This window comes from Stegodyphus dumicola, chromosome X2 (assembly GCF_044657685.1).
Source record: "Stegodyphus dumicola isolate Sdum_Otavi_A_Nest chromosome X2, ASM4465768v1".
Classification (NCBI taxonomy): Eukaryota; Metazoa; Arthropoda; class Arachnida; order Araneae; family Eresidae; genus Stegodyphus; species Stegodyphus dumicola.
This window is the reverse complement of record NC_140781.1, coordinates 17242635-17269454: the sequence shown is the minus strand read 5'-3', so window position 1 is coordinate 17269454 and position 26820 is coordinate 17242635. Positions and strand designations below refer to the sequence as shown.

Genomic DNA, 26820 nt, shown 5'->3' with positions numbered 1-26820 from the left:
TTCGATATCAGGTGAACAGATCGGCTTTATGGACATTTTTGTGGTTTTGCTTGTGCGTAACGCGGATAGGAATGAGCTTCCCTTAAAAAGTCCCCCACGATGCTCTTAAGCAGACAGTGTATGATTTGCCTTTATCAAATAAACCATAAACCAATCCTAATCGTTTAAACAAGCAAACAGCTGTAAGCCTGACAGCGCGAGAAAATAAAGCATATTAATTTCATAAATATTTATTAACAGCTTCGGCTTAATATAATCTCAGACTTCATGAAATACATCTTTGATTATCTCAAAAATTAGCATTATATACGAATCAAGTTTTAAATTCCTACTTGAGAAAAAAGTAATAATTTGAATGCCCTAACAATGTAGATTATTTTTTTTAAAAATTTATCTTCATTTTTCAAATATTTGAAATTTTATGCTCTATTTAAAATTTAAAACTTAGTTAAAGTAATCAAACACAGGGAAAATATTTGTTATGAACTTCAAATTAAGTCCCTAGCACAAAACTGTAAAAATTACTGTTTACAAAAGAGAGAGTATTTTTATACACTTGAGGTTTATTCAATGATTTTCACTGCAAAAAATAACTGCACTGCAAATAAGAATTTCATAAATCCATGTCCAGCAAAAACATACTCTGGATGCTTCAAAACTGAATGAAGCTTAATTTCATGTGGGATTCTACTCAAATACAGATCAAATTTTGTGATTTAAATGATCGCATTTTGACGATGGATTGGATTTGGATTCGATTATTTAATTATGGCAAAGCACACGAGGGCTATCTGCCTAAAGGGAGGAATGCCTTCGTGGAGAACTTTCTAAGGGAAACTGGCTCGTATACACGCTACACATGGGGGAAAACCACGAAATCGCCCATGCAGCCAGCCCGTTCGCGGGATTCGAACCTCAGACCGAACTACCGGTATTCAGCGTCTTTACCGCTCGGCCGCTGGTGGGCTTTTTTTTTTTTTTTTTTTTTTTTTTTTTTTTTTTTTGACGATGGCTAATAGTATAATAAATTAAGTTACAAATCTGAATAAATCAATTTGTGTGACCGTCGTATCTGCTACAATATAGAAAAGTTATTAATATAATTCAGAAGCAAGGATATTCTACTTCTTGATCTATTTCGGCCAACAGAGATTGATCAGAATGGAATCAAACCAGTGATGCTAAATCAAAAAAGAAGAATGGAGAGTGAAAGCAAAAATCAAATTACGATTGTTATTGATTTTAAGAGCTAAGAGTGTACAACGGGATAATTAATTTAGTCGGACTGTACGGGAATAAAATTTTTAAAATGCATGGCTGTCATTTTGAAATGTCTGTATTAATACAATGGGGAAATGGTCACGTTTACAGTCGTTAAAAATCTTACTCAAACAAAAAAAAAAAAAAAAAAAAAAAAATCTGTCTTTGACTTTAGTATATAAGTCCAAATAGGGGTGTTATTTGCGATGAAATCCTTTACTCTATGTTATAAAATTCTAAAATTTAGATTTTCGTTTGTAATAAATACATTAAACCTCAATGCTTTTTTTTTTTTTTTTTTTTACAAAATTATTTCATTAAGAATTTTCTTATGGCTTCTTCTGTGTTTAGCTCATTTGAATCAATATATCTGATTACTTTTTTTTTCCAAATGAAAGAATTAAAATTTAATTCTAGGTATGTACTATTAAGCTACTTTACTTTCGTGCAGCTGACTACTTACTCGTAAATCATCTATCGTTTCCAGATGCGGTTTTATGCGTGGGAAACGCAAGGCGTAACTTTCGTAATACGAATCTGAAAAAGGTTCGCAAAAATCGATATCGAGTCCGGAAGAATAAACAATCATTTCATTCTGCAAAGTACATTGGGCACTGCTTAATCTCATGGCAAGTAGAATTTTTCGAACAAACTCATTGACCAAATGACATTATGTGTTCGATTTTTGAGGTTGCTAGAAATGTTGAAAAGATTCTTTGAAATTAGTTTAAGTGATGTGAACTATTTTTTTTTTTTTTCATTTTTTAATTTCTGAATTTTCTGCTGTTGTACTAGCTTATATCTATTCAGCTATTTCACTGTACTGGGATGTGACCCTCAAAAAAGACTAAATTTCATGACTTCCTTCGCGTATCTTAGTCATCTGTACGTCTTGCATATATTGCATAACACTCCATAAAAAATTTCTTGTGTACCTGTTTTATTCGGATCAAATTTAAGCATTTGCAATTATTTCGAAGCTAAAGAGATATTTCTCGCATCGCTTAATTATTCATTATATTGCATCATAATTTCAAAAGTAATAGACAAGAGACCAGACAGGATATTAGTATATATTTCAAACTGAAATACACTGAGACGCAGAGGGTCCACCAACGGCAGAGCGACAAAGTTGCTAAACATTGGCAGTTTATCCTCGGTTCGTTTCCAAGTAAATGGCCTGCCTGCACGGGCGTTTTTCTGCTTTGCCCTACCTTAAAACAAACCAGTTTAGCTTAAAAAATCCTCCACGAAGGCATCCCTCCCCTTAAGCAAATAGATCTTGAGTGTTTTGCCATAATCAGATATGCCAAACAAGACATGAAACGCATTAAGAGGACTTATGGTTCAGGTTTTAAAAGAATAACAGCTCTGCCTAGAGACTTAAATGCTGTAAATATGGCTTAACAAACAGGACTTTTTTTCCATTTTTATATCAAACCATTGTTTGGCATTCATGACGAGTGGAATTTGAATGATATCATTAAGAAATAGCTTACTTATATCAGAAAACTACTCAAGCCAACCAACGGAAGAGTATAACGTTGTGAAGCCCAGTAGTTTCTTAGGAGGATCGCATTCACGAGATAAAACACGTTGTCTCCATAGGCACTTTCCTACTTTTCCCAGTTTTCTAGGTAAATATTAGTTTGTTTTGCTTAGGATATCCTCCACAGAAATATGCGTCACAGAAGATAGGCCTTTAGTAACCTACCGCAGTTAACTAATAGAACCTAGTCAAAATTACTCACTAAAAATATCTGAAATCATTCAGATATTACATTACGCCCAAAGGGACATTTTTTTAAAACTTTTTGTGTGTTACCTTTATTTATTAAATGTTCTTTGCACTTAAACCATAAAATTCAATTTAACAACAATATCTCAAAACAATTTTAAAATGAGCATATCTTTAGAATTTCCGGATATACAGTTCTGCGCGCTGGAGATAATTTTTTCCCCGGTAGAGTGTTGCCATTGCTCGCTTTCAAATCGTTGAGTTTACTACTCAAAAATTCGTTAAAGTTTTACAAAGTATGAAATCGATAATAAAACAAATTCCAAATTTCAAATTTGGGCTTCCACATGACCATGTTCGCGGTAGGATTACGTCATTCAAAATTTGATGGCTCTATGTACCGTTGTTTTATCACAGTGCGAGAAATATACATATATTTATTCAGATTTTTTATTATTTAATTTCTTCAAATATAATGCAGGACTCTAACATTTGGTGGCAACAGTTTGAAAAGTGAAACGGACATTTATAATGATTCAACGCAAAATTGCAAAACGAAAACAATAGTCCTTCAGAGATAAAGTCCCTTTGGACTAATAATTTCAGTCCTGTAAAATAATCATATTTAACTAAAAATATATATATCATCAAGATGGATTGATGAGATTTGTATGATTAGGACAAAGCACACTAAGACTATTTGAGGGATGCCTTCGCGGAACACTTTCCAAAAAAAATTGGTCCATCCAGTTTATCTTACACGCCAGAAAATCACAAAAGTTTTATACAGGCAGGATATTCCATCGAGAGAAAGAGAACCAGTACTAATGCTTTAGCGGCTTCAGTCATTCAGTCGCTGCTCGATTTATGAAAAAGTCTACTAATGACAGAGTGTATAAAACTCTGGTAATTACAATCCGGATTTGATTTTCACTTCCATGTAAACATCAGATAACAGTAAATGGAATACCTTCATAATGCTGCCCCATCATAAAGGTGGTGTCATCCTTACGCAAGTCGGCCATCATCGAAAGGACAGAAATCATCACAAGTGTGTCCCGACATTTAGGTGTCCTCATCCTTTGTAAATTAGATTTTAATTTGAAGAAAGTAACCCGAGGTAGCAATATGGAAGTAGTATTTATATTTGCTTCTGTGAACGAAAAAAAAAAAAAAAACTAAAAAACTATTTCCATAACTATCCCTTGGCACAAAAGTGCCCACTCCTTTATAGATAGTGCTTCTTTCTTGATCGGCATGAATTTGATGGCCCTTTTCGAATGGTTCCCTTTTCGAACTCGAATGGTTCTCTCTTTTCGAATATTGACCGACGGACACATGCATGAGGAGGCATCCTTCTCAAGCGGCTTCCAATAAACGTAACTCTCATTTTATAATGAATACGTATCAAAACATTCATTTATCTTAATTTCCTCTTAAAGAATAAAATTCTTCTTTTAGCCAGTTTTGGTATTAATTTGTAAAAGATGATATCGCTTTATATGTTAAGTGTGTTGGGAATCATATTCAACAACATGCTTAGAAATATGCTTTTAAGTCTCGTCTCAAAATTTAATATAAAACATATGATTTTCATGAGCATCAGTTTTTTAATATGACAGAAGAATATTGCATAATTCAAGTAAGCTGTTATAAGGAAATGTTCTATCAGTATGGGCTTTATTTAATCACTTTGCACTTTACATTCTGGTCAGATTCGCGCAATAATTTAGTAATACATAGTTTAAGTTGTCGCTTGCAATTTTCAGTTATTAACTTTTAAAAGTATTAGATTTTAATTATTATTCATCATTAACATTGCAACCAACACTACAAAGAAAACTTTCCAACAAAGGTTCTTTGAACTAAATTTTTAATTAAGTTTTATTCGCAAAGGTGTTAATGATATAAAAGAAGAAATAATATATTTTGACTTTAAAGAAAAAAATTGTTTCATTTTAATCTGCAATTAGGGGAAGGTGAATCATAATAGTCTGCAGATCAGCAGAAACATTATCTTTTCTGCAGATAAAATAACCCTGTAGAAAAAGAGCCGGAGGAATTTCAAGATAATAGTGTTTAATCACACTTGTAATAAATTAATAAGAAGTACTTAAACTATACGGATTAGGGAAAATATTTGAAAGAATTGATTTATTATTGTTATTATTATCATCATCATCATCATCAAAGCAAAAATTCTTCAGATTTTTTTACATACTTCATCGCTAAGTATTTTAAATTCCTCCAATAAGAGAATTCCATTTAAATCGAATGCAGGCATAGTCTTCGGTCAATTGCAAAATTTCATTAAGAAATCTGTGTATTAAACGATTCGAATTAATTGCTTCAGAACAGAAATATGAGTTCAACACGTTATACCGAATATCACTGTTATACCGAAAATGTGTCGTACTTAAAATATTTGCTATAAAAGACATTATTTAATGACACGTTTATGATTAAGTCAAGTAGAAAAATGACAAAAGTCGGAGATTTGGAAAAATACCTTTGAATTTAATTCCAGAGATCTAAGCTATGTTAATTAATAATGTATGACGCGCTCGAAGACTTTAGTTGTAAAAGATGCAGGTAACTGTTAGTTAAACAAGAATGACTTTATGACCACCTTGTTTTGGGTGGAATTTAGGTTTTGACTTTTTAAAAACTGAAATCCCAGAAATATAGTACTTTACTCTAAATTTCCTTTTATGTTATCTATAAATAAGTACTTAATGCTAGTATAAAGAAATGTATCTTGCGAGTCATTTTCTACTCAGGTGAACAAATAAACTCTCAAATGTTCAAGATCTACAACAAAACAAAGTTTAGATAAGCGAGTGAAATTTTTTCGTGCTTTATGTAATAGCATGCGGGGATTTCGTGATTTATGTAATAGGATGCTTTTAACATAGATATGAATCTTGAACTGATACTGATGTATTTTAATATTTTAAGACTCCTTTTACAGATATACTAAAGTATACCGGGGATAGTAATATGTGATAGATACGTATACTTGGGATGCAATAAACATTTTGGCTTGAAAAAAAGTACAACTGTTTTATAACATATATTCTGCCAGTTTTAACAATTTAAGTTAAAAAAGTTATTTTATCAGATACGTTGGATATATTTTAACTTCTCACATCTTTCCTAAAATTTATTTCTTCACTGCCAGATGCTTCACATTAGCAACAAAGTTGTTTTATAATGGAACATACGTTAAAATTGAGATATAATAATTTACACGTAATTTTTTTCAGAAGTTTGAGAATAGTTTTCAGAAACAGTTTTAATGAAGTAATGCATTTATGGGTTATTAATAGTGAGAATGCGAAAAAAAATTGCCTATTGAACATTACTGTGAAAGATTAAATTTCATGATATTTTTGTACCTTTAACTAGTTAATGAAAAGAAAGTCGAACAATATAATATCAGTTTTTCAATTCGTATCTTAAAATTCAAACGCAACAAAGCAAATATGCTTACAAGAGATACAACTACTAATAATCCTGAATTTCGGTTATGAATCCTGGTCAGATTCCTGTCAGTAATAAAAACCATCTTTTGGTTCAATTTATCATGCCATTCAGCTAACAGATTCCTAAACTAATATAAAATTATCTAGTTTTTACTATGCATCTGTAATAAAAAAACTGTTTATTTTAAATCTATGTATCATTTGCTGACACAAATTTATATAAACAAACATGTATTTGCATAAATATTTATATAAAAACACAAATTAACTGAAAACTGCCTTTGTAACATGAATTAGACTGGAGATATGCGATAGCATAAAATGCATAACGAAGAGTGCATTATGAGTTTTTAGTGTGGTTAATGACGCTGAATATTTTCCATCGATTTCGATTATATGGCTTGGACAATATGAGACCACATTGTGAATTCAATGCCTTCGGTAAAAAAGTTGTTCAATAATTAGTTTCGACTAATGAAGCAGATGAAAGTGACTCCTCATGCTAGTTCATAAAATAGATACTCCCGCTTAAGGCTTAGAAGCTTAATGATGATTTTGCAGAAAATGTTTCTAAAGATGCTATCGGCAGTCATGCTGAAAAGACTGTAATCTATTAGATAAAGAGTACAGTTGCTTTGTTGGTAGTCTAATTAATTAAGGCAAAGTATTAGATAGCAGAAACGTAGGAAGAAGAGAATCCCTTCGTGAAAGGCATTCTAAAAGAAATAAGGAAATTAGCTTACATTTACGCTACTCAGAAAGGAGGGGGGGGAGAAAAATATTTGGTGCATTGGTTGAGAAGATATGTTTCTTAGGTTTAAGATCATATGCAAAATACTGTTTCTTTGTACGTTGAAAATGACTCTCTGGTAAATGCATGGAAGATAGGCATGTGGCTATGTACACCTAACATGGAAGGACTTGTCAACGAGACTAATAGAAACTATTCCTTATTTAAGTTGCACCTAAAGAAAGCTAAAAAGCCTTACATGCTCATATCATTTTTTCACTAAGGTTCAAATTCGTGAGAGATAATCCAATTTTGATATGTTCATTATTGATCCATTCTCCAAACATAGGTATTCGCAAACTATATCCGTAAAAACTGCTGACAAAAAAAAAAAAAAAAAAAAAAAAAAAAACCGCTTAATCTTAGAGACAAGTAAATTAAGAGCATAATGAGATAATTTTAAAACATTTCCGACATAATTATTAAAATAACTTGCGATATAAAGCTCATAACAAAAGTTTTTTTTTTTTTTTTTTTTTTTTTTTTTAAGTTCCGAGTTAAAAAAGAAAGCTGGCAAGCATCATGAACTCCATTAAAGCTGACAAGAGTTAATGTCGCCCACCAACGGCATAGAAGTAAAAGCCGCTGAACCGGGGTACTTCGGTCCGGGGTTCGAGTCTCAGCAAACAGACTGGCTTCATGGGCGTTTTCAAGGTTTTACTCGTGCGCAATGTGTGTGATAATGTGTAATGCTTCCTTTCTTGCGTAATGTGTATGCAAGCCAGTTTCTCAGTTTCTCTTAGAAAGTCTACGGAGCAGTCTACGGAGTCTACCTCCCTTTTCGTATAGTGTCTAACCGCAGAGCCCTTAATAAATAGATAATAATAATACATAAAAGCATCAATGTATGGATCGAATGATTGGCTAAATTTTAAATTTTAAAAGCTCGCAATTGTGCTAGAAATACTGCCTGATTTATTTTTCTATTAGTATATGTGCTATATGTATTTTCTTAAATTAAATTTCTTAAATACAGTTTCCTTCTTTCATCAAATTAAATCTTGAAGAAAACAGTGGAATTTAAAAATCCGCTTGCAAAACAATAATTACACTGTAGATGCTTATCAGTCACATTCGTCTCATTAATTGCATCCAGATGAATAAAAAATAATTTTGTCATTGTTAAGGCAACTAAATGTGCTTGTTAATTTATAACAGTTATAACAAAACGAACGCGCTGAAGAGCAAATGTTAAATATATTAATTAACAACTAAAATGAGCGTTACTTGCTTATATTTGAGAAAGTATAGTTTCAAAGTTTGAATAGCACCTTTTTTTTCAGCTGCCTAATGTGTCTGTGTTGGTTAGTGTTCTTTTGGAGTTTCATATACATTACATTTGTTACATTACTTTTGGTACGAGATCGATGAAAAGATATAATTTAAAGTAGTGCCCTGCAGTTTTCCGGATTAAATTACTCACCTGATATTTCGCACTTAAGCGAAGAAAAGTGATTCATAATTAGTACAATCAAATTAGGTGTACAGAAATGGCCGAATGAATAAGACCGTGGAACATCATTTGTTTGATTCATGTTCAAACCCTGGCTGTATTCTGGCATAGGAGTGTTTTCAAGGGTTTTTTTTTTTCACTTCATGTAACGTGAATAGGAGCCCATCTCTCTTTGTTATCACAAGAAATTTTCGCTTTTAATTCGAAGCGGATTTCTTAGAAAAGACGCTGTATAAAAAACTCAGAATTCAAGGATGACAACTGAAATGCTGACAAATGAAATGTGGAAAAATGCTCAGTATCTAAATTCTCGTGAGACTGGTTTGTGCAACTTTACCCCTTCTAAGCAAATAGTAGCATATCTTCCGAAAGGATCCTTTGAATCTTTTGAAGAAAATGTAGAAATGAAAGTATTCTGCAAAACCTTTGAAATATGACAATAATTTCAAGAGAAAATTCTATCCACTATAGACTGTCACTTTAAAATAGGCACACCGAGGTCGCAATGATCCTCCTTTTATTTACAATTATAACGTGTTTCGCAGTCGTAACACCGCAGAATCGAGGGATTTAAAAACTTAGAAGACTAGACTTCCATAGCAGTCGTCACTGTAGTTACATGGCAAGTCAGAAAAAGAACGAAAGACCTAGAAGTGCCTATTTTAAAGTAATACACTATAATGACCCCAGTAAATAACAACACTTATCACTCGCAGCTCAGACTGGATTCAAATTCCGGCTAAATGGACTAGCTGCATGGTTGTTTTCATGATGTTTCGAGTGTAACGTAAATAAAATCAGATTCCTTTAGAAAGTCTTCCCTGAAGGCATCCTTTTCTTTAGTACATAAACCTCCCGTGATTTGCCACATTTGTTATTCAATGCAACGTTTTCCTTCTTACGATGCGGGTGAAATATTTTGACTTTGCTTTCTACTATTTATGGTATGATATTAGACTGTGTTCTGTAACTTCATGTCACATTCTTTGAGTTATATTTCAAGGTACAAGATAGTTTATCGCATCGAATTATGTGATAAACTATCTTGTACCGTGAATGAGTAGTCATGGTACAAGATAATTTATCTCAGCAAATAATGAATGTATTTTCATTTTATGAAATTATATAGTTATTCCTATCAGTGATATTAAAGGCGCCTCTTTACAGTAAGATAAAAAAAGCGAAATTTGAGAAAAAAGACCAGACATTACATACACGGATTATTTCAGATACATACAATTTGTTTAATTATGTTTTAAAATCATGAAAAATTTCATTGTGTTTACCCTCGTTTTTATCTTTTTTTTTTTTTTTTTTTTTTTTTTTGCATTGGAGTATAGATGAATACACAATAAAAGTGATTCTTTCGTAGCATTTCTATTATTTTTTTCATTCTGAATGACTGAAAGAAAATTTGCAAGTCTTCAACAGAATTCTAATCCCAGTAGATGAAATTGTTGAAGATATTCTTGAATTTGTTGTACTTGTTTTCATAAATTAAACACAAATGGTAGCTGGTGGATGTGTTCCTTGGAAGAAACGTAATTCAAGAAACGTTGGCAAGAGTTTGTTCAGCCGCCGCAAATGCTTACAGCTCTTTGCCAAAAATTTCGTTTCTCAAATACCTATCAAGTTACTTTACCTACATGAAGCAACACTGAAGTCTAAAGCAAAAATGTGTATTTGATACAAATAAATTTTAACTCTCGTTTATATATGTATTCAATATGCAAGTCTAGTTTTATATGAAGTACCCCGGTTAATCTAATTTTGCAGTAAAGAATAGGACTTCCTCTAGCTCTCATCTTACATCTGATTTTTGCCTGCAGTTGAAGTTAGTATTGTGAGATATAAAATGCTTCTCTAGCTCTCAGCCAGACTACGTTTGGTGACCATAATTTGTCTTAAACAACTGTTTAAGTTCAAATTAAAACTCTAAGGTACTGATTTAAACTCAAAAAAGTAAAATTTATTAAAAAACAAATTGATAAACTGAATAAACTTAATAAATTAACATACTAAGAGACTCATGGGCTGTGCTGCTTGCAAATTGGGGCCACATAAGAAATAATCTGAGCCATGTAAAATAAACGCAGGAATTGCCTAAATTCTGAAGGAAGCGCCTACTTTTGTTTCTCCCTTTTACGTTGCCGAAGTAACTGAGTAAATCAGTAATGACGGCAGAACTTAAATACCGTCGTTGCCGAATCAATACCGAACCAAACTAAACGAAAACCTTATATCACGGTTGACAAATTTTGAATATAAACAATAAATATCAAGTCTTTTATTAGCATTTCTAATGAAACAAGTTAAGCTATCTGAGAATCATTTCTAAAATTCAAAATATCAATTTTGAATTTTAGGAAGCATATTATGAAAATAATTTGCTTCTGGTAGCAGTCCTGTTCTTCATGTCTAAAATATGACGATACTCCAAAAAAGCTTTGCACTCATTTATTATATTACACTTGAAAATGTAAATTATTTGCTTTATAACACAGGGAAATTTTGCTTCAGCAGAAATGAAGTTTATCCGGTTTTCGAAATCTAATTTTTGGAATCGCTATTAGAGTTACTTAAATTGAATACATTGCATTTTATACAAATAATTAAATATTTTATAACCTTCTTGAAGTCTTGCTGAGAAGTGGATCATTTAAAAAATCTCAAATTGTATCATAAAGATTTAAAAAGGATCATATACCTAGCACACAACATTATCAATTGTTATTATTCTCATAATTTAATGACACTTACGTCTAAGTTAATTTATTAAAAGTAGGTACATTTTAAGTTTATGTATATATATATATTGGCAAACCACTAATCCCTTCACCAATATCTGGATTCCAATACTCGAATAAATGAAATGTGTTTGAAAAATTCTGAAATTAGTTGCGTCAAATTAGTATGAGTTTCAATGTCAAAACAGTATCAAACTTTCTCATTTATCAGAAGTATGCTTCTAGGGATTCGCGTATTTCCCAATAGTGATAATATCGTTTCAAGCGAAAGAAGTGGAATGCAGTAGTTATGGTCGTCATACAGATGACGACACAGCCGCCGGGTTTAAAGCCGCCTGGAAGCTGAATTTTAAACCAATTTTTACACTTTCCAAGCGAAATTTGAAATTCCACAAGTGGCTATTAAAGTCCTACCATTATTTAACTACGGCTAGAGACATAATTACGATTTATGTGTGACGTACTTTTCTACGAAGTGGTTAAAGTCTTTTTATTTTTATCTTACTTATTCGAAGTAAGTTAAATAGTCATTCAATAACCACTTTTAATTTGAGGCTTTGGCGTAAATGCATATACGAAATTTGTAAATTTCAGTTCCCTAAGAGTTGGACATTTTAATCAAATCTGCTCTAGTTATTCCTCGTAAGGTTTGGCGCATTAGATGAAACACGCAAATGAAGAAGTGTGTTTAGTTTGTCTATGTTCGATTCTTCAGAAAGTGTAAATAGTTTAAACGAAGCCGAGAAAGCACAAAACTCTACATCTCAAAATTTTGTGACCGGTTTTGGTATCGTATTATACTCTCGAAAGTATCATAATATACTGCGGTTTTGGCACAGTATCTCTGCTGCTAAGATGTTAGCGTTAACGATTACAAATAGGTTGAATAAATGATTTAATAATATAATTGGTGCAGTAAATTTAACCTGCATTAAAAGAAAGAGCTATAAAATATTTATTTCCTCTGTAAGAATTATAGAATCTATTGTTTTTTAAACAGCGCGCACCGACATCTTCTGAATTCTCACTAGCATTACAGTGGAGGCTGGCTCATTGTGGAGCAGAGGTAAATGAGAATGCAGATTTCCTGGGAAAGAAATGGAAGACTGTCCTCTAACAAAATAAAAATTCAGTGACCTTTCATTCTCCTAAGATGCTGATAAACATAGAAGTTAACAAAAATCATGACTCAGATTTGTGCGGGAAAGCTAGGAGAAAGATTTCCCAGTGTCTCCTGGCTAAGGGATAGAGAATTTTAGATTCTTCTCATGCAACAGCTGTGAAGCCATTCCTTCATTTCACCGGACATGATTATTCTGGTGCTGATCCGTTTTACATTACATTCAGAAATTCCCCAGTGTGTTTCCTTTGTGATTGTCGACAATCAATGGGAAAAGAAAACTTAAGCATGTGCTTTGTACTTTATGCTTTTAATCCTGTTATCCTGAAATACTGCAAGCCACCCAGACGGTATAGTGGTTAGAGGAACCTACTGCGATACCGAAGGGCCCGGGCTGGAATCTCGGTGAAGGCATAGATGTTTGTAAATGTATAGTGTCCGTGCGGCATAGGGGCACTCTAAATTTGCGGCGACCCGAAAGGCCTCTCGACAGGTTGATGGTAGGGGAAGAGGAGTGGGAAACTCTCGACCCGTCCCCCCGGGATGTTCTCCATCAAAACTGGGAGCTGAACTGAGCGAAGTCGTACTGCCACCTGTATAATGCTCAAGGTTCTTGCCAAAGACAGGCTCAATCTTGCACTCCTTGCCACAGTGAATTTTGTGGGCTTGTTCTGATGTTACTGTCAGACAAGTCAGATAAGTCACAACAGCAATAACAGAAATATTGGAATGCTAGGTAGCTAATGGCTTACGTGTCAAAAGTCAGGCATTTGTAAAGAAATAAATTATTTTTTCCTTCGCTCGCTCTATGGTTCAGCTTAAAACTTTCTTTTTTAAAGCTAGTTGCTGGTTAACAAATTTAAGCTTGCTTGATTCTTGATTGTTATTATTCTTTTAGATGATGTTTTTATTATTTCATTAATGATCAACTAAATTCTTTCTCTTGCAACTTTCATGTAAAGAATAAATATAGCATGGAGGTACATAAAATAAATATAGTACAGTAAAAATTTTGCGTTGTCTTACTCACACAGAAAGCACTTAACATAGATATTATATTAGTTGTAAAGCTTGGCTTCTCATAAAATACAGATAACACTGTTCACGTTTCAATCCATTCTAATTCAAGATTACAAATCTTATGCTCATTAATAGCAAAAGGACTTCTTGCCAAAACAGTTCATGAGCAATTGCTAAGAATAAAAATAATTTGGTCTAGAAATGAAATAAAGTATCACATATATCCTTTTCTTTACCCGAGCCGCAGACTCTGTCTCATTATGTTTTGAACTAAAATATATCGCATTGATATGAAAGATCTTTAATTGCATAGATTTCTATTAAATCGTAAATTCTTAGTTTATAGAAAATCAGTAATTGAGTAATTATATTTAAACTACTTTTTTTTTAAATTTCAGATAAAAATTCGTAGTTGAATAAAACTGGGGTATATCTTTTCTAGTTGCTTATCTTTTCGAAGCAGACTGCTAACGTTAAATTTTGAACTTTTTCGGCTGTACTTAAGAATTTACTAGACTTTATCTTATGCAACTTTAAACAGCGAGCAAGAATACTAGCAAAAGTAAGAATACTACGAGCAAGAATAATAGCATCTAGCAAGAATACTAGTAAAAGTAAGAATACTACGAGCAAGAATAATAGCATCTAGCAAGAATACTAGCAAAAGTAAGAATACTACGAGCAAGAATACTAGCATCGCTCTTACCCTATGCATATGAAAAAAAATTAAAAGCAAAGATCTCAGTAGCGTAATACTCAGAATATTATAAAATTTTAAAATCCAGAAATAAGCTTACGTCTTGCAGTTCTGTCCTGAAAATCTCTGCAAAACGCTGTGCTCGAATTAACTGATTCTTTGAAAGTGTACTTAGATTTAAGGTTTGAGCTTCTGCTTGCTTGTTGTGAATCATAGCAAGCGTAAACTTAATGCCAAATTTAATGCCATACTCAAGCGGATTGGCAAATCCGCTTGAGTTTTAACACTCGCGAAATTTTTGAACCATTCAGCTTGAATATTTAAAACCCAAACTGAATTTCCAATGAATTGAGGCTCATTGATCTCTTAATGATCCCGAGAGGCGTTATTTCAAGAAACTAGAAATTAAATTAGATTCGTTTTAAATACTACAGTTTTCCGCTATCGCACGGAAGAACGAATTGCGTGCGATAGAGTTGATTAGTCAAAAGTTAATGTTTGTACCTTAAATCATATTGTATATAAAACGATCTGGGCAAAAGATATCTTTCCAACGAAATTCTTATTAAAAATAATTCTTTCCACCAAACAGGTGCCCATGAAATCGAAGTAGATACGAATAAAGCTCTTATATTTTATGCAATTTATTCACTAAAGTTTACAAAATACCATTTAGAAATGATATTAACCAGTTACTGACTAGTTTTTTCTTTTAAGTACAGTAATGAAAGTCTGATATACATGACAGTTACTGAACTTGAACTTTTAAATCATGAATAATTTCACCCACTTAATCATTCCATAATCATAATAGGAAACAAGCTAATTTCATATTATTTCACTTTTTGTGTTATCTGAGTAATTTCTGACGTGAGGGACTTGAGTGTTGCTTTATACCACTGACTGACGAATAAAGTCGCTACCTATCTGTTAGATAAAATTCGCTCAAATACGTTACTGGATATCTAGAATGGAATTTTTCTGAGTAAGATAGATCTGTAGAATAGTAAGTCATTCATTTTAAGCAAATATTTAGACTAGTGATTAAAGATGACTCGAAAAGAATTTAGAAGAAAAACTAAGCGATTTTTAGGGGGGGAGAATAACCGAACAAATTATTTTAGAATAGAAGGGAATTAAAACTTTGATTAAATTACACACAAGCACATATACTAAACGTACTGTTTATATATATTATACAGCAAATAGCGTGATTAAACAGAGAATCTCAGCCACATTCACTCACCTTCGCATAATACTCAGATGGAAATATAAAAGCTAGATTCACTTAAAATTGGTAGCTATCTTGAAATACCGTCATTCGAATTTAAAATGTATGTATTCGACAGTTTTAATTTAAACCCTCTCAGTTTTATGTACAGAGTCTGCAATCAATTTCAGTGAAGTAATTAAATCCTACTTAGAATTTGTTAAAGTTAATGTTTTTAGATAAAACGTTTCAAATTCTGTTTATGATTCAGTACGTTCCCTAAAGATTCACAGTAAAAACCCATATATATATATCATAAAAAAGTGCGAAGTTTCCTTTTTCTTATTTATTTTTTATTTATTTTATTTTACTTTTTACTTACTACACTGTTTTTGCCAAAATACAGTACCTTTCTTCAAATCTGGGTTCTTCATGCAAACAATTGCTCCTTTTAATTTCGGTGTGTTAAGACTTTCTCACATTAATCTCATCACTATAAGTATTTGTTTATTTTGTCAGTTTTTCTTTTCTTCATAAAATAATAATTTCTTAAATAGTAAATCAAATTTTTAATTTCCTGATAGAAAAATGATGGCCTCGGCCTTTTGAAGTTGTCAATTCTTGATGGTATGAGAAGTGATAATATGAAGTGAAATTTTAACTTCTTAATGATGAAACTAATTCATTGAAGCATTCTTAGCCCCCTAGTAGAAAGATCTTCAAACATTTTGTGCAGCTGTCCATATACACAGATCAAAATAGTTCTCTACACTCACAGTTGAACTCACAGTTTTTAACCTGTTATGGTTTTACGGTTGAGTTAAGGTTATACGTTTTAGTTTAGATTTTTATTCACTTTTCTTGAAGAGGGGCTAATTTGATGATAATCCTTCAAACTCCGGAGATAAACTTATTTTACTTTCAAAGACATGAAAGTTGAGCCTGAACGTTACAGCAAAAGATTTTAACTTAGTGCCTTGAGGCAATTTCGAATTAAAAGTTAATAAATAAAAAGTATTTGAAGTGTTGTAAATTCTACTGGAAGTTCTTAAACGTTTGACATTTTTATCAATAACTGCTATACGCAACTTCGAATTCTATACACAACTTATCTGGTACACCACAATTCTAGGTATGAATCCGACGCTTATCAGAAAGGATTACACTTCAGATGCTAACCGAAATTTATACTTTCAGTTTAGCTTCTTCAAATGGTACGTTACTGATTTGAGACCACTGAAGTCTGCCTAGTTTGTTTTGAGGGAAACTGAATAGAACGAAAATAAAAGTGTCAGAACTCAACCTTCACAACTTTTAGAATGCTGAAATTATGATAAAACTTGATTTTGCCATGCAAATTTATTTTATCCTTTATTATATATACGTAAACTATTCTGTTTAAATGTTAATCAAAGCCACAATTTTTTAATTGATTGCAAAAAAATCTTCCAAGTAGTAGCTATTTACTTCTATTATCCTCCCTTCTGGTAACTAATTAAAAATTTATTGAAAACTTTATAAGTCATTATTTTTAAATTTATTAAACAATTTAAATTTCGATTTTGTCTTGTTTGCCTCATCTTCATTTTCTTCTCACATCATCCACTTCAGAAGTAACGTGTCTGTGCAGGAAGGGAGACATCGATGACTGAAAGCACTTGTGTATGAAGAGCTAAATTTAACTTATTAACTAAGCGATATTTTTGGCAAAATAGATTTAATTGTATCGCTTATGACCAGAAGTGACAAAATTTAGCCATCAGATTATCTCTTTGAAGTAATAAGTTAGAAAAGGCATTTTATATATGGTTAGTCACTGTTGTAAAGTTAGCGTTTAAAGTTTGATACTTGATGCCTTCAGAAATTTAAGCGCTGATTATTTTAAGAGACGGTTTAACTAACAGTTATTTACTCATAACATATTAATCAGTTAACAGTTTGTCACTCATAAATATTTTAAATATTATTCATTTAAACTCTAAATTAAATTAGTGCTTAAATATTGCAAGCGTTATTACTTACCCGTTGGAAATTAAATACTTTAAAAACACAAGACGAGAATTATCGTATTCCGAAACGAATAGTTTTAGAATTTTACAAATTTTGTTCGAAAATATATAGTTTTTTGTACAGTGACCTAAGTAAAACTCTCTCAGTTCTTTTTGTTTTTTTCCTAGAAAATAAAGAATACAGAATCCACGAGCTCACATGAATGATCAAGTTTGGTAAAAATTCCAAGAGAATAAACAAGAGAGGGAGAGAAAGAAAGAAGAAGAGAAAAAAATGTTATATATCCTTAAATATATGGATATACTTCAAATTTCATAACCAACTGTTATAGTAGTTCGTTTGCATCTACGTTTGACTTTTTGCAATTTTATTTTTAGGTTGCAATTTGATCTTTAGGTTTACTGTTATTCAAGTGATAAGAAAATAAAATGTTTAAAAAATATTCCAAAGAATCCAGATTTGGCAGGAAATTCTCCAAAAAATGATTTTATATTTTCAGACATGACATCAGAAAACGAGAAATATCAACCTTTCGACAGAATTCCGCATTTCTTTTCTTTGTGTCATATTATGTTTGTTGATGATTCGAATAAAAACATCTTAATAAATACCGTCAGAGATTCCTGGCCTTCTAATTATGTTTAGTCACATTTAAAAAGCTTCAAAATATGCGGAGACTTTTTTATTAAATCTATTCTGCGCGCTCTCAGTCTAATATAGTTACAATATTACGAGACAAAGAAAATGAAGAACTCATTTAAGCTGAGTATTAGCTTAGCTGATAGAACAGCAAAATACTGGTAGCTTCCTTTTGGGCTCGATTCCGAGCAGTGAAAGAAAGAGTAGTCCATTTTTATTTATTACCAAGTGTGGTGTAAGACAAAACTTTTACCTTTAACTAATTCTCCACAAAGATATTTTTCATATGGTAGTTAACTATCGTATGCTTAAATTACCAAGCTACCGATACGTCTAAAAATGTTTGAATACATCTTTTCTTAGCTAATTAAAATAATAATAATAAAAAAATAGTTTCTTTTTATCTTTATAGTTACTGACTCGATATTATAATTTCGGAGGTTGAAGTTAATGTTATATCCGTTTGGCAATATATTGTCCAATAAATTTCATCCAGAGGCACAGACACTTTATAACATCATATTTTCCTTATTGGATATAATAAGACATCAAACTGATAAGGCAATCACTGCTTAAAAGTGAGAACATTTCAACCATAGCAATTTAAGAAAAGCTTTTATCATATTAATTATTGACAGAAGTCGGTCATCACTTAAAGTGACTATTGTTCTTAAGTGGATCAAAATGAACCCTTCGCGGTCATATTAGGTTTATACATGACTATTATGCTGCTCGGATCAGTATGGTTCTTTGCTGTGCTGACTGAGAGCAGACTAACGACTGTAACGGTCGAAAAGCTTTGGTGACTGAGAGTAGACATACGACAGCAAAAGGTTAAATCAGTTTACAAAGCTTTCCAATGTTTCAAATAGCACAGCGAATTTCGATTACAGTTTTATTCCATCAGTTACAAATTTATTGCTTATGTTTTAATATTTGTTTAAATACAAGAAAACTTCAAAAGCATATGATAATTTTAAAAATATTTATCCAACTACCTTGGCTTAGGGAAGAATTTTAGTATAAGAAAGAAATGCTTCATAAATTTAGTCCCCCCCCCCGAAATGAAAGTTCAGTGCGCTAAAAACTATTAAATATCAGTTAGATTACGATACATGTATAATAGATTAAATTTTAATCAGAAAGCTTAATAACGAAATAAAGAAGTCTCACCGATATTCTTAGTGACCTTTATTAAGATTTTATTTTCAAGCCTATGAAGCTTTTCTTAAAGAATTATCAAGCATTCAATTTTTTTATTTAATCTTGGAAAGATGAGCCCGCTTTAAGTTGAGGTTTCTTTTATTAATGTTAAAAACGTCTATTTTCGAATCTTTGTATTTTTCTTCTATTATGTTTGTTACGTTAACATTACGCTTTCGAAGCTTTCATCGTTCAAAGCATTCATTACGTCTTACATTACGCTTTCGAAGCTTTCATCGCTCAAGTAGACAAGCAAATTACCCATTCTGATTGTCGGCCGTCAGACATAACCAAACGCCTTTAAATTAATCTGGCCTGGCTAATTGCAACTCTAATACTGGTGCCAATATTTCATATAATTCTATATAAAAATCCCCCTAAAAACGTTTACACTCCACCTGAAAACATAAGTTCTTTTAATTTCATTTTCTAAACACTATGTCAACTTATTTTAATATATAATATACATCACTAATAAATTTAATAAATTCTTACCATTATTAGAACGCTCAGAAGAGACATTTCTAACGCCATCTATTATGTTTTCGACAGTAGAATGAAAGCTTGTTTATTTATAAGCTATATCCTCTCATTTCTTAAAATTTATTCGAAATTTGAAATTAAGATAAAAATAACCCCAGTATTAGAAGAAATTGATGAACTCGGTCATTAATTTGATGAGCAGTGCTGAAACATCGCCCTGTCTTCATCTCTTCAAAATTAAACTAAACATGCCATCAATAATGACAAAGAAACTAACGAAAACATAAAAAATAACAGTTTGTTTTTCCAACTGTTCAAATAAAATGTAACATTGATTAACTGATCATAGTTTTGATTATATCAGATAGGACAATATCAAACGACTTTATTATATCATGCTTAACAAGCATCCGAAGTGGAGTTTGAGTTACGATGCTCATTATATTAAGATGTATGCATCATAAATATCCATGCACATATGTAGAAAAAAAAAAAAAGGCTAAAATATAAAGCAACTTTTCCTTAATGCATGCCCTTAAATTAAGCGTGGGAAATAATGTGACAGAAATATTGATTTAAAATATATTTTGTCCATCCATAATACTGTTGATTATGGATTAACTAAAATAATAGGCTGTAGGTATATTTTGAGATACAATTATAATGTGAAACAAATTTCGGACCTCTACGAGATGTTTCCTGATTATCAAAAATATGCAGTCTATAATATAAAAAGCGATGCACCAAGAAGCTGCTTTCCAAATGGGACTAAACTGCGTCTGCCCTTAGCTTGACGATAGAACTGCAAATGATTAACTTTGGTGATCATTGATTAAGTAGCTGGAGCTCCAGGGCATTCCAACGAAGCATCCGGATGGTGTTATCAAATTTTGGCTCCAGCAATTCATATATCAGCTCTGGTCTACCAATATTATGAGACTAGCTTTAAAGAGACGCCTTTCGACAACAGCTGCACCTAGTAGATTTGCACTTCATCAGAAAAACCTTACTTTCTTTTCTGGCTTTTTCGGAGCTTCCGCGTTTTTCTCAACACACATACAGTCTTCGGGATATTGTGTTTCAGGTTTCATTCTACAGGAGGATGCATGTTTCTGAACTGTCTCGGTTGCTCATAGCAAAAGTTATGTCTGCATCAATTTTTATCCAAAGGGCGTACAAGACAAAGTACATTCCAATGCTAAAGCATAACTTCCATGGTAGTGGTCGGCCGAGACCGGCGACAGAACGCGAGGACAGAATGAACCTTCCGATCGGCGTTCACAGCTCTTGATGCATCCTTATGAACGATCCTACGTATAATCGGAACACCAGTGACTGCAATGACCACTGAGAGGAAATTTAGAGGACGAGGGCTTAGGTCACGGAGACCATTGCGTCAACTACCCCTCACCGCTGCACAAAGCCGTACGCATTCGACGTGAGTTACCACGAACTGAAGTGATACTGTTTTCAGCAATGTGGTCCCGCTTCGAACTGAGTCCCGATTACCAACGAAGACGATACTTTTACCCTGTTTGACGGTAATAAAGATAACTTAAATAAAGTTCTTTCAACAATGAATTCCACTGATCCTGCTATTCAGTTCACTTTTAAACTTGAGACATACAATTCTCTTCCGTTCCTCGACAATTTGGTCACACGTAACACATGCAACTTCAGTACTACGGTTTACCTTCCACCACACTTCATCGATTTGTCTTCAACCATACTTTAAATGATATCATCCGACACAACAAACAAAACTAGCTTCATTTCATGCCTATGTTTTCCGTACACTTCAAGTTTGCTCCTCCAAACTGGCTCTTAATCAATAACTAATAACTAAATTACTTAAAAGCAGAAGCTATTGACAGGAGCTTTTCACCCAACAACGAAGACATGTCTAGAGACATTCAGGACAGCGGTGGAATGCTCACCTAACTGTCGACTGTCACACTACCCGACCACCAGGAGGTCTGATATGAAATGCCATTTCATTTGATAGCCGGACCCCTTTAGTTGCCATCCGTGATACCCTCACAGCATGGCTGTACATCGACAAGATTATTTGTCCCGCAGTGTTGCCTTTCCTTTCACAGGCTCCTGGGCTTTCAACAGAATACTACCCGGCCGCTTAGAGAACGCCTTTCTACTGCCAGTCTTCGTATTTCTCAAACAAGTTTTTGGCCGGCGCGATCGCCGGATCTCTTCCCAATAGAGCACGTTTGAGCTGTAATGAGCAAACACCTCCGACCGTCTCTGGATACCGTCATCTGGGACAGTTATGGCAAGCAATCTCGCTAGAGGACATCCGCCAACTCTTCTAAACAATGGCCAGCAGGATAACACCTTGCATCAGTGCTACAGATGAGCTAACGCATTATTGATTTTATTTTGCTCATGTAGCTGTATTTAATAAATAAAATATTTAGTTTTCGGTACATGTGCAACTCATGTACCGATTTTTATCCCATCCGGATAACTCTTTCTTGGCGCTTCGCTTTTTATGTTCTATGGCGAGTTAACTTTCAAAATTCAGTAACGTGCAATAACAATTTTATGCCCCGTGCATTAATCCAAAAAGTAATGAATAAAAGACGAATAACTACATTCTGAAACTTTCTACTCAACAACTGCTCCTCCCCCCTTCGGAATAGCAGGAAAGACAAACAGCTACGTTAGACCTTGAAAATTGCTTTAGAAAATCAAAACTATTACTTCTTTCAGTTTTAATGAATTAATTAAATTGTTTAAATCTAGGCAAAGTCTCTATATGTTAGCCCTCATGTTAGCTGTGGAGGAAGCAAACTGAACTATTATTTTTACATGGTATATCTAATAAGTTAACATATTATTTCAAAATATTTTCTGCGTTTCAATTGTAATTTCGCTGTAGCGCTCTATGGCACATGACACATTTTTAAATTTTACAGGCATACGAAAAGTTTAAAAAAAGAAAATTCAAAGTTTGTATTACTCAAGTTGTAGAGACTATTAGGTTATTTCGAAGCAGGAGATGTGAAAAATAAGCAATGCCCTCGCCGGGACTCGAACCATGGACCTCTTGAGCACGCGTCGAGCGTTCTGACCACTACACAACGAAGGCATGCTAGGAAGGCAGGAGAAATATCTTATAAAGTTAGTGCGTAATTCTTCACTTGAGTTAAAACTTAATTTACATTATTATTAAAGACACTATGTCTTTTTTCAATTTAACTTTAATTCTTCTTAATATCAGTTGATGATCATAAATAGAAAAATTAAACAAACTGAAAAAAAAAATTGCATGCTTTTCTGTCCCCCTCCCCCCCCAAAAAAAAGCGTTTAGTACATTGCCAAAAAGTTTAAAATTTCTATATAGTTAAGTATTGTAGAAACTAACTATTGATGTTTATAAATAATGCTAAACCTTTAGCATATATTTAGCCTCTTTTATATGTATATTCAAAATGCTAAAAAATTTGCACAAAAGTAATATTTAAAAATATTCGACCTGTTCGATTTTGAATAATGTTAAAAAATGCTCCATTTTAACTAAAATATGCTCTTTCCTTAACGATTATCATTTAATTGATTTTAATACATTCTGCATATTTTAACTTTATACCTTATCTTGGAAAAATTTCGAAATTAGCGCCGGTTAAAATGTCGAAATGTCTATAGTTATTTAATTGCGTACGCGACGAAGCTAAAAATATAATTAATATAAAACTCATTCTTTTTTTCTTTTGACTATTTGAGAATTCAATTTTTAGGTAATAAATTTTAATGTGCTTAAGACATGCTTTGTGACCTTTCGGAATGTAATAAAATTTATAACGTTAATGAATTTTGTCCCTTCTTTTTTACAGGAAACAGATGAGTAAGTAAGACAAAGAATTAGTCGATTTCACAAAGAGTTAGTCAAAATGAGCAAGAATTAGTCGATATTTTCCTAAAAAGGCTAAATAATTCATAGTTTCGCTGTCATAGCCAGAAATGTAATAATTATCTATCTGGTGCTTACTGAATTAAAAGTCTACCTGTATTTCAGAAATAATACAACCGCTGAGCTATAAATACGGTGAATGAATTACTAGCGTATAATGCAGTTCAGTGGTCTTAAACTGGTGACCCGCGAGTACCATGTGGCCCTTGAAGCAATTTTATGTCAGATTACGCATTTGTTGCAAATATAGTGTTGCAAAGATTTCAAGATTTTTTGAAATGCGAAGAAGTTTATATAATTTTCATTTCCATTAGAAACGCACGTTGTTAACTTACTAGAAAATCTATAAATGGAGGAAATAAGTTTACAATGTAATTTAAATCTTTCTTCAGAGATTTAAAGATGCAGATTTTATTACCTTTTATTCGTACTTGTCACAAAAATGAATAATCTCAGTCACGCTTAACGCTCAGAGCTTTTTGCTCAATTTGTTTGGAGATAGATTTATATGTGAACAGCTTTTTTTTCACAGTTGAAAAGTAAAAGGAGCCCGATTGGCAGATGAGCATCTAAAATTCGCGATGAAGGTAATTTCTTTCTAAGACTACAAACTTTATCAGAATCGAAACGCCATTAAGTGTCAAGTTATAGTAAGGAATAATGAAGTTTACAATTATTTACGTACAAACGTATGTACTCTTATTTATGCGTCGAGGAAAAATTAATAAATAAGAGAAAGAGACGGGGTTATTATTACTCATTCTCGAGTTTTGTCCCAGTTGGTAAAAACTTTTGTAAAACGTTTTCAGGAAGTTTTCATAATTTATTTACTTTTATTTTAAATTAAAGTAAGTTATTTAATGATTGATTAAACATACGAGAAATTTGAAAGAAATGTCCATCTAAAAAATTATACTTAGCTGTTAATATATTTGAATTGCAAAATTTAACTAATAAAAATGTCTTACAAGTACTAATAAAAAATTAAATAACTTACTAATAAAAATGACTTCGAATACAAACTAATTATAAACTTAATTATAAATAAATTATAAACTAATTATAAACTTAAAGATTTCGAATACAAACTAATTATAAACTTAATTTTTTTAATTATTATTATTATTTATATATGTTTTGATAAATGCTTAGCTAGCCAAATTTAAAATTTATTTAAAATATTTTTATTTAGTTAATAAAATTTTTCACTTTGTTTAAAAAAAAGTGCTGGGCCTTCAGCTGTTTTCAGATAGTGCCTTCGGCCCGCATGCAATTTAAGTTTGAGAGCACTTGTATAGTTGTTACTACTAATTGACGATCAGGTCGCTCATCGTTCGCGAAAACGTGTTGTTGTCTAAACGTGCAGTTTGTGTGTACGCATTTCGGAAATAGGATGTTACGGGTGAAGTAGAGAATCGCACGGAACGTGAAATTCTGTTTTAAATCGAGAAGAATGCCAAAAGAATGTCCCAAACATGCTGCGTCAGATGTTCGGACACTGCCGGCATCCAACGCAATGGAACATTAAACTCAACCACATCCCACAAACTGCATTCGCCCATAGCCTGCGAAACCTCTATACGCATCTGCAGAAACGCGTAACTATAGGCAATGATTATTTTGAATGAAAATAGGTTGTATTCCCGCTGCCTTACGCAGGGCAATAAGCTGTATTCCTGCAAGTAAATAATGAAATCAGTCATTGACCGCATTTGTCGATAACATGTTGCTTAAAGTATTTGTTAAAATCAAAAAATTCATTGGCAGTTTCGATCTGGTCCTTCCATTTCTTGCGCTGTCCTACTTTTCGGAGTGAAGGAGAGTTTTAGTCTGCACTGTATTGATAAATACTGATAAATGGTATCTAGGATAAGTCATAAAAATTAGCCATGGATTTGAAATATTTTGTAACATAATTTAATATGTATTCAATTAGCGTAATCATTTTGAGGTGCTCAGTATCTGTAAATTCACTATTCTTATTCTATATACTTATCCTATATACGTTTTGTGATACTTATCCTATATATGTTTCCTGATACTTATCCTATATACGTTTTGTGATACTTATCCTATATACGTTTTGTGATACTTATCCTATATACGTGATTGTATATACTTATCCTATAAACGTTATTCTATTCTTATCCTATATACGTTTTGTGACTTCGTTTCGGTATTATCTGTTGTAGTTTATTATAACTGCCTATGAGAGCCGAGTACAGATATGATTATTAATAGTAATGTATAAAATACTGAAACAAGTGGTTCGAAACATAAACTGCAGCAGGTTGTCTTTTGACGATAGTGACAAGAAAGGTTAAATACATTCCTAGGGAATGAAAAAGTAAGAAATTTTCAATCAATAAAGTTGAATAAGTTTGCAAGTTCTGAAACAGCCTGAAAAGCGAAGTGAAAGTGGAACGGCAAGATGAAAATTATGTCTTCTTTTTTATTCTTCGAGAAGAACCGGCAATGGATCTGGAATTGGACCTTCATAATATTTTTCTGAAATTAGACTATCCTAATATGTAAACATACAACCAGAAGGTTATTTTTATCAAAGAAAATATCAAAACCAAACCTATTTCAGTTCAGATGGGAATCATTCGCTTTCATTCATATCAGTCTCAGAAAGTTATATGCTTTTCTAAGTAACATTTATTAAGCTATGTAACAAGTAATGTTAGCTAGAGCAAATTTAAGATATCAGGCACATTCCTATATGGCAGATTATATCTGTTTAAATATGAATAACATACATTCGTCAAATTATTTTATTCGAATCATTCAGATCTGCGGAGGTTTCTATCATGCGGACGACCTCTACTGACCTACTACCTACAAACTTAAACTTAATTCGCTATTAGGAGAAACCTTGCAATGAGGAGGTGGACATATTGGACTCGAGTTTGCCACTCAGGAATGGTCTTGAGGAGCACTTCAGTCAAAAATGTTTTATTCATATCCTTTTGGAGTAAAATTCACTTCGGTCAGAAAAAAAAATATATTTGAATTTTACTATCCAGGCCAATTT

General features: G+C 32.4%; 1 protein-coding gene and 1 long non-coding RNA gene across 10 annotated transcripts in view; one reads left to right on the top strand and one right to left on the bottom strand.

The window, feature by feature from the left end:
• The window catches only part of LOC118191773 (uncharacterized), a 478434-nt gene extending 460226 nt beyond the window's left edge, over nt 1–18208 (top strand). For all 4 annotated transcript variants that reach the window (XR_015039049.1, XR_015039050.1, XR_015039053.1 and 1 more), the window contains one exon: nt 17698–18208. This is a non-coding gene — a long non-coding RNA (uncharacterized LOC118191773). The remainder of the gene's footprint in view (nt 1–17697) is intronic.
• LOC118193656 (silk gland factor 1-like) overlaps nt 1–26820 on the bottom strand; it is a 232912-nt gene that overhangs the window by 194460 nt on the left and 11632 nt on the right. The gene's annotated exons all lie outside the window — the stretch shown is intronic.